Genomic DNA, 7,821 nt, shown 5'->3' on the forward strand with positions numbered 1-7,821 from the left:
TCTACATTCTGCTTCTCGTTCACTTCTTCATTCTCTTGGATCTCCTCCCTTTATATTGTACTTTTCTCTATCTCCTTCCTCTACATTCTACCTCTCTCTGACTCTTTTATTCTATTCTCTATGTTACTCTACATTCTGCTTCTCTTTCACTTCTTCACTGCCTTCTATCTCCTCCCTATCTCCTTCCTCTACATTCTACCTCTCTCTCACTCCTTCACTCCATTCTATCTCTTTCCTTTATATTCTACTTGTCTCTATCGCCTTTCTCTACATTCTACCTCTCTCTTACTCTTTTATTCTATTCTCTGTTACTCTACATTCTGCTTCTCTTTCACTTCTTCATTCTCTTGGATCTCCTCCCATTAAATTATTGTACTTTTCTCTATCTCCTTCCTCTACATTCTACCTCTCTCTCACTCCTTCACTCCATTCTATCTCTTTCCTTTATATTCTACTTGTCTCTAACCCCTTCCTCTACATTCTACCTCTCTCTTACTCTTTTATTCTATTCTCTGTTACTCTACATTCTGCTTCTCTTTCACTTCTTCATTCTCTTGGATCTCCTCCCTTTATATTGTACTTTTCTCTATCTCCTTCCTATACATTCTACCTCTCTCTGTGTCCTTCACTCCATTCTATCTCTTTCCTTTATATTCTATTTGACTCTATCTCCTTCTTCTACATTCTACCTCTCTCTTATTCTTTTATTCTATTCTCTCTGTTACTCTACATTCTGCTTCTCTTTCACTTCTTCATTCTCTTGGATCTCCTCCCTTTATATTGTACTCTTCTCTATCTCCTTCCTCTACATTCTACCTCTCTCTGTCTCCTTCACTCCATTCTATCTCTTTCCTTTATATTCTACTTGTCTCTAACCCCTTCCTCTATATTCTACCTCTCTCTGACTCTTTTATTCTATTCTCTCTGTTACTCTATATTCTGCTTCTCGTTCACTTCTTCACTCTCTTCTATCTCCTCCCTTTTTATTCTCCTTTTCTCTGCCTCCTTCACTCCATTCTATCTCTTTCCTTTATATTCTACTTGTCTCTAATCCCTTTCTCTACATTCTACCTCGCTCTTACTCTTTTATTCTATTCTCTGTTACTCTACATTCTGCTTCTCTTTCATTTCATCATTCTATTGGATCTCCTCCCTTTCTATTGTACTTTTCTCTATCTCCTTCTTCTACATTCTACCTCTCTCTGCCTCCTTCACTCCATTCTATCTCTTTCCTTTATATTCTATTTGACTCTATCTCCTTCCTCTACATTCTACCTCTCTCTTATTCTTTTATTCTATTCTCTCTGTTACTCTATATTCTGCTTCTCGTTCACTTCTTCACTCTCTTCTATCTCCTCCCTTTTTATTCTCCTTTTCTCTGCCTCCTTCACTCCCTTCTATCTCTTTCCTTTATATTCTACTTGTCTCTAATCCCTTTCTCTACATTCTACCTCGCTCTTACTCTTTTATTCTATTCTCTGTTACTCTACATTCTGCTTCTCTTTCATTTCATCATTCTATTGGATCTCCTCCCTTTCTATTGTACTTTTCTCTATCTCCTTCTTCTACATTCTACCTCTCTCTGCCTCCTTCACTCCATTCTATCTCTTTCCTTTATATTCTATTTGACTCTATCTCCTTCCTCTACATTCTACCTCTCTCTTATTCTTTTATTCTATTCTCTCTGTTACTCTACATTCTGCTTCTCTTTCACTTCTTCACTCTCTTCTATCTCCTCCTTTTTTATTCTCCTTTTCTCTGCCTCCTTCACTCCCTTCTATCTCTTTCCTTTATATTCTACTTGTCTCTAACCCCTTCCTCTACATTCTACCTCTCTCTGACTCTTTTATTCTATTCTCTCTGTTACTCTACATTCTGCTTCTCGTTCACTTCTTCATTCTCTTGGATCTCCTCCCTTTATATTGTACTTTTCTCTATCTCCTTCCTCTACATTCTACCTCTCTCTCACTCCTTCACTTCATTCTATCTCTTTCCTTTATATTCTACTTGTCTCTAACCCCTTCCTCTACATTCTACCTCTCTCTGACTCTTTTATTCTATTCTCTCTGTTACTCTACATTCTGCTTCTCGTTCACTTCTTCACTCTCTTCTATCTCCTCCCTTTTTATTCTCCTTTTCTCTGCCTCCTTCACTCCCTTCTATCTCTTTCCTTTATATTCTACTTGTCTCTAACCCCTTCCTCTACATTCTACCTCTCTCTGACTCTTTTATTCTATTCTCTCTGTTACTCTACATTCTGCTTCTAGTTCACTTCTTCATTCTCTTGGATCTCCTCCCTTTATATTGTACTTTTCTCTATCTCCTTCCTCTACATTCTACCTCTCTCTCACTCCTTCACTTCATTCTATCTCTTTCCTTTATATTCTACTTGTCTCTAACCCCTTCCTCTACATTCTACCTCTCTCTGACTCTTTTATTCTATTCTCTCTGTTACTCTACATTCTGCTTCTCGTTCACTTCTTCACTCTCTTCTATCTCCTCCCTTTTTATTCTCCTTTTCTCTGCCTCCTTCACTCCCTTCTATCTCTTTCCTTTATATTCTACTTGTCTCTAACCCCTTCCTCTACATTCTACCTCTCTCTGACTCTTTTATTCTATTCTCTCTGTTACTCTACATTCTGCTTCTCGTTCACTTCTTCATTGTCTTGGATCTCCTACCTTTATATTGTACTTTTCTCTATCTCCTTCCTCTACTTTCTACCTCTCTCTGACTCTTTTATTCTATTCTGTTACTCTATATTCTGCTTCTCTTTCACTACTTCACTCTCTTCTATCTCCGCCCATTTTATGCTCCTTTTCTTTGACTCCTTCCTCTACATTCTACCTCTCTCTGACTCTTTTATTCTATTCTCTCTGTTACTCTACATTCTGCTTCTCTTTCACTTCTTCATTGTCTTGGATCTCCTACCTTTATATTGTACTTTTTTCTATCTCCTTCCTCTACATTCTACCTCTCTCTGTCTCCTTCACTCCATTCTATCTCTTTCCTTTATATTCTATTTGACTCTATCTCCTTCCTCTACATTCTACCTCTCTCTTATTCTTTTATTCTATTCTCTCTGTTACTCTACATTCTGCTTCTCGTTCACTTCTTCATTCTCTTGGATCTCCTCCCTTTATATTGTACTTTTCTCTATCTCCTTCCTCTACATTCTACCTCTCTCTGACTCTTTTATTCTATTCTCTATGTTACTCTACATTCTGCTTCTCTTTCACTTCTTCACTGCCTTCTATCTCCTCCCTATCTCCTTCCTCTACATTCTACCTCTCTCTCACTCCTTCACTCCATTCTATCTCTTTCCTTTATATTCTACTTGTCTCTAACCCCTTCCTCTACATTCTACCTCTCTCTTACTCTTTTATTCTATTCTCTGTTACTCTACATTCTGCTTCTCTTTCACTTCTTCATTCTCTTGGATCTCCTCCCTTTATATTGTACTTTTCTCTATCTCCTTCCTATACATTCTACCTCTCTCTGTGTCCTTCACTCCATTCTATCTCTTTCCTTTATATTCTATTTGACTCTATCTCCTTCTTCTACATTCTACCTCTCTCTTATTCTTTTATTCTATTCTCTCTGTTACTCTACATTCTGCTTCTCTTTCACTTCTTCATTCTCTTGGATCTCCTCCCTTTATATTGTACTCTTCTCTATCTCCTTCCTCTACATTCTACCTCTCTCTGTCTCCTTCACTCCATTCTATCTCTTTCCTTTATATTCTACTTGTCTCTAACCCCTTCCTCTATATTCTACCTCTCTCTGACTCTTTTATTCTATTCTCTCTGTTACTCTATATTCTGCTTCTCGTTCACTTCTTCACTCTCTTCTATCTCCTCCCTTTTTATTCTCCTTTTCTCTGCCTCCTTCACTCCATTCTATCTCTTTCCTTTATATTCTACTTGTCTCTAATCCCTTTCTCTACATTCTACCTCGCTCTTACTCTTTTATTCTATTCTCTGTTACTCTACATTCTGCTTCTCTTTCATTTCATCATTCTATTGGATCTCCTCCCTTTCTATTGTACTTTTCTCTATCTCCTTCTTCTACATTCTACCTCTCTCTGCCTCCTTCACTCCATTCTATCTCTTTCCTTTATATTCTATTTGACTCTATCTCCTTCCTCTACATTCTACCTCTCTCTTATTCTTTTATTCTATTCTCTCTGTTACTCTACATTCTGCTTCTCTTTCACTTCTTCACTCTCTTCTATCTCCTCCTTTTTTATTCTCCTTTTCTCTGCCTCCTTCACTCCCTTCTATCTCTTTCCTTTATATTCTACTTGTCTCTAACCCCTTCCTCTACATTCTACCTCTCTCTGACTCTTTTATTCTATTCTCTCTGTTACTCTACATTCTGCTTCTCGTTCACTTCTTCATTCTCTTGGATCTCCTCCCTTTATATTGTACTTTTCTCTATCTCCTTCCTCTACATTCTACCTCTCTCTCACTCCTTCACTTCATTCTATCTCTTTCCTTTATATTCTACTTGTCTCTAACCCCTTCCTCTACATTCTACCTCTCTCTGACTCTTTTATTCTATTCTCTCTGTTACTCTACATTCTGCTTCTCGTTCACTTCTTCACTCTCTTCTATCTCCTCCCTTTTTATTCTCCTTTTCTCTGCCTCCTTCACTCCCTTCTATCTCTTTCCTTTATATTCTACTTGTCTCTAACCCCTTCCTCTACATTCTACCTCTCTCTGACTCTCTTATTCTATTCTCTCTGTTACTCTACATTCTGCTTCTCGTTCACTTCTTCATTGTCTTGGATCTCCTACCTTTATATTGTACTTTTTTCTATCTCCTTCCTCTACATTCTACCTGTCTCTTATTCTTTTATTCTATTCTCTCTGTTACTCTACATTCTGCTTCTCGTTCACTTCTTCATTCTCTTGGATCTCCTCCCTTTATATTGTACTTTTCTCTATCTCCTTCCTCTACATTCTACCTCTCTCTCACTCCTTCACTTCATTCTATCTCTTTCCTTTATATTCTACTTGTCTCTAACCCCTTCCTCTACATTCTACCTCTCTCTGACTCTTTTATTCTATTCTCTCTGTTATTCTACATTCTGCTTCTCGTTCACTTCTTCATTGTCTTGGATCTCCTACCTTTATATTGTACTTTTTTCTATCTCCTTCCTCTACATTCTACCTCTCTCTGTCTCCTTCACTCCATTCTATCTCTTTCCTTTATATTCTATTTGACTCTATCTCCTTCCTCTACATTCTACCTCTCTGTTACTCTTTTAGTCTATTCTGTTACTCTATATTCTGCTTCTCTTTCACTACTTCACTCTCTTCTATCTCCGCCCATTTTATGCTCCTTTTCTCTGACTCCTTCCTCTACATTCTACCTCTCTCTTACTCTTTTATTCTATTCTCTGTTACTCTACATTCTGCTTCTCTTTCACTTCTTCATTCTCTTGGATCTCCTCCCTTTATATTCTACTTTTCTCTATCTCCTTCCTCTACTTTCTACCTCTCTCTGACTCTTTTATTCTATTCTGTTACTCTATATTCTGCTTCTCGTTCACTTCTTCACTCTCATTTATCTCCTCCCATTTTATACTCCTTTTCTCTGACGCCTTCCTCTACGTTCAACCTCTCTCTTACTCTTATTCTATTCTCTCTGTTACTCTACATTCTGCTTCTCGTTCACTTCTTCATTCTCTTGGATCTCCTCCCTTTATATTGTACTTTTCTCTAACCCCTTCCTCTACATTCTACCTCTCTCTGACTCTTTTATTCTATTCTCTCTGTTACTCTACATTCTGCTTCTCTTTCACTTCTTCATTGTCTTGGATCTCCTACCTTTATATTGTACTTTTTTCTATCTCCTTCCTCTACATTCTACCTCTCTCTGTCTCCTTCACTCCATTCTATCTCTTTCCTTTATATTCTATTTGACTCTATCTCCTTCCTCTACATTCTACCTCTCTCTGTCTCCTTCACTCCATTCTATCTCTTTCCTTTATATTCTATTTGACTCTATCTCCTTCCTCTACATTCTACCTCTCTGTTACTCTTTTAGTCTATTCTGTTACTCTATATTCTGCTTCTCTTTCACTACTTCACTCTCTTCTATCTCCGCCCATTTTATGCTCCTTTTCTCTGACTCCTTCCTCTACATTCTACCTCTCTCTTACTCTTTTATTCTATTCTCTGTTACTCTACATTCTGCTTCTCTTTCACTTCTTCATTCTCTTGGATCTCCTCCCTTTATATTCTACTTTTCTCTATCTCCTTCCTCTACTTTCTACCTCTCTCTGACTCTTTTATTCTATTCTGTTACTCTATATTCTGCTTCTCGTTCACTTCTTCACTCTCATTTATCTCCTCCCATTTTATACTCCTTTTCTCTGACGCCTTCCTCTACGTTCTAACTCTCTCTTACTCTTATTCTATTCTCTCTGTTACTCTACATTCTGCTTCTCGTTCACTTCTTCATTCTCTTGTATCTCCTCCCTTTATATTGTACTTTTCTCTATCTCCTTCCTCTACATTCTATCTCTCTCTCACTCCTTCACTCCCTTCTATCTCTTTCCTTTATATTCTACTTGTCTCTAACCCCTTCCTCTACATTCTACCTCTCTCTGACTCTTTTATTCTATTCTCTCTGTTACTCTACATTCTGCTTCTCTTTCACTTCTTCATTCTCTTCTATCCTCCCTTTTTATTCTCCTTTTCTCTGCCTCCTTCACTCCATTCTATCTCTTTCCTTTATATTCTATTTGACTCTATCTCCTTCCTGTACATTCTACCTCTCTCTTACTCTTTTATTCTATTCTCTCTGTTACTCTACATTCTGATTCTCTTTCACTTCTTCACTCTCTTCTATCTCTTCCCATTTTATGCTCCTTTTCTCTGCCTCCTTCACTCCATTCTATCTCTTTCCTTTATATTCTACTTGTCTCTAACCCCTTCCTCTACATTCTACCTCTCTCTTATTCTTTTATTCTATTCATTGTTACTCTACATTCTGCTTCTCGTTCACTTCTTCATTGTCTTGGATCTCCTACCTTTATATTGTACTTTTTTCTATCTCCTTCCTCTACATTCTACCTCTCTCTGCCTCCTTCACTCCATTCTATCTTCTTGCTCTGCGTTGTGCTTCTCTCTCATTCCTTCACTGTATTCTAACTCTTCCCTTTAAATTTCACTTTTCTCTAACTTTTTTCTACATTCTTGACTCTGTCATCTTTCAAGTTTGACTGGACTTCTCTATGTCTATATTTCTATGTTTTTGTATTATCTATTCTTTTGTCTCTCTATCTTGTCCTTTTATCACTCTATCTTTTTAGCTATGTAAAATTCTATGTCTCCTCCTTTCCATCCATTTCTCTATCCCTTCTGTGTTCTCTTTTTCTGTATTTCTTTCACTTGGTATCATCTATTTATTTCTCTATTGTGTCATTTTATCTCTCTCTCTTTTTAGATATGTCTAAGTAGACATCTCTTCTTGTTCATCCTCCTCTCTGTTCATCACTTTTCTGTCCTCTTTCAACTCTTTAAGTACTTTTCCTCTGTCTATATTTCTATCTTTTTGTATCATCTATTCATTTTTGTATTTAGCTATCTCCACCTCTATGTTTCCTCTTGTCCTCCATCTCTCTCTTTTATCTCTGTCATCTTTCAAATGTGGCTGTAATTCTCTACCTCTTTATTTCTTATTTTCTGTTGCATCTATTTATTTATCTCTCTATCCTGTCCCTTTATTTCTCTGTCTCCTTATTTATCTACACCTCTATGTCTAGTCTTGTCCTTCTTCATCTTTATCTCTTTTCTATCACACTCTTTGTC

At 37.2% G+C, this 7,821-nt stretch overlaps 1 protein-coding gene across 5 annotated transcripts in view; it reads right to left on the reverse strand.

The window, feature by feature from the left end:
• DIAPH2 (diaphanous related formin 2) overlaps positions 1-7,821 on the reverse strand; it is an 865,016-nt gene that overhangs the window by 39,804 nt on the left and 817,391 nt on the right. The window lies entirely within an intron of this gene.

Source organism: Sminthopsis crassicaudata, chromosome X, assembly GCF_048593235.1.
Source record: "Sminthopsis crassicaudata isolate SCR6 chromosome X, ASM4859323v1, whole genome shotgun sequence".
In the NCBI taxonomy this organism is placed as follows: Eukaryota; Metazoa; Chordata; class Mammalia; order Dasyuromorphia; family Dasyuridae; genus Sminthopsis; species Sminthopsis crassicaudata.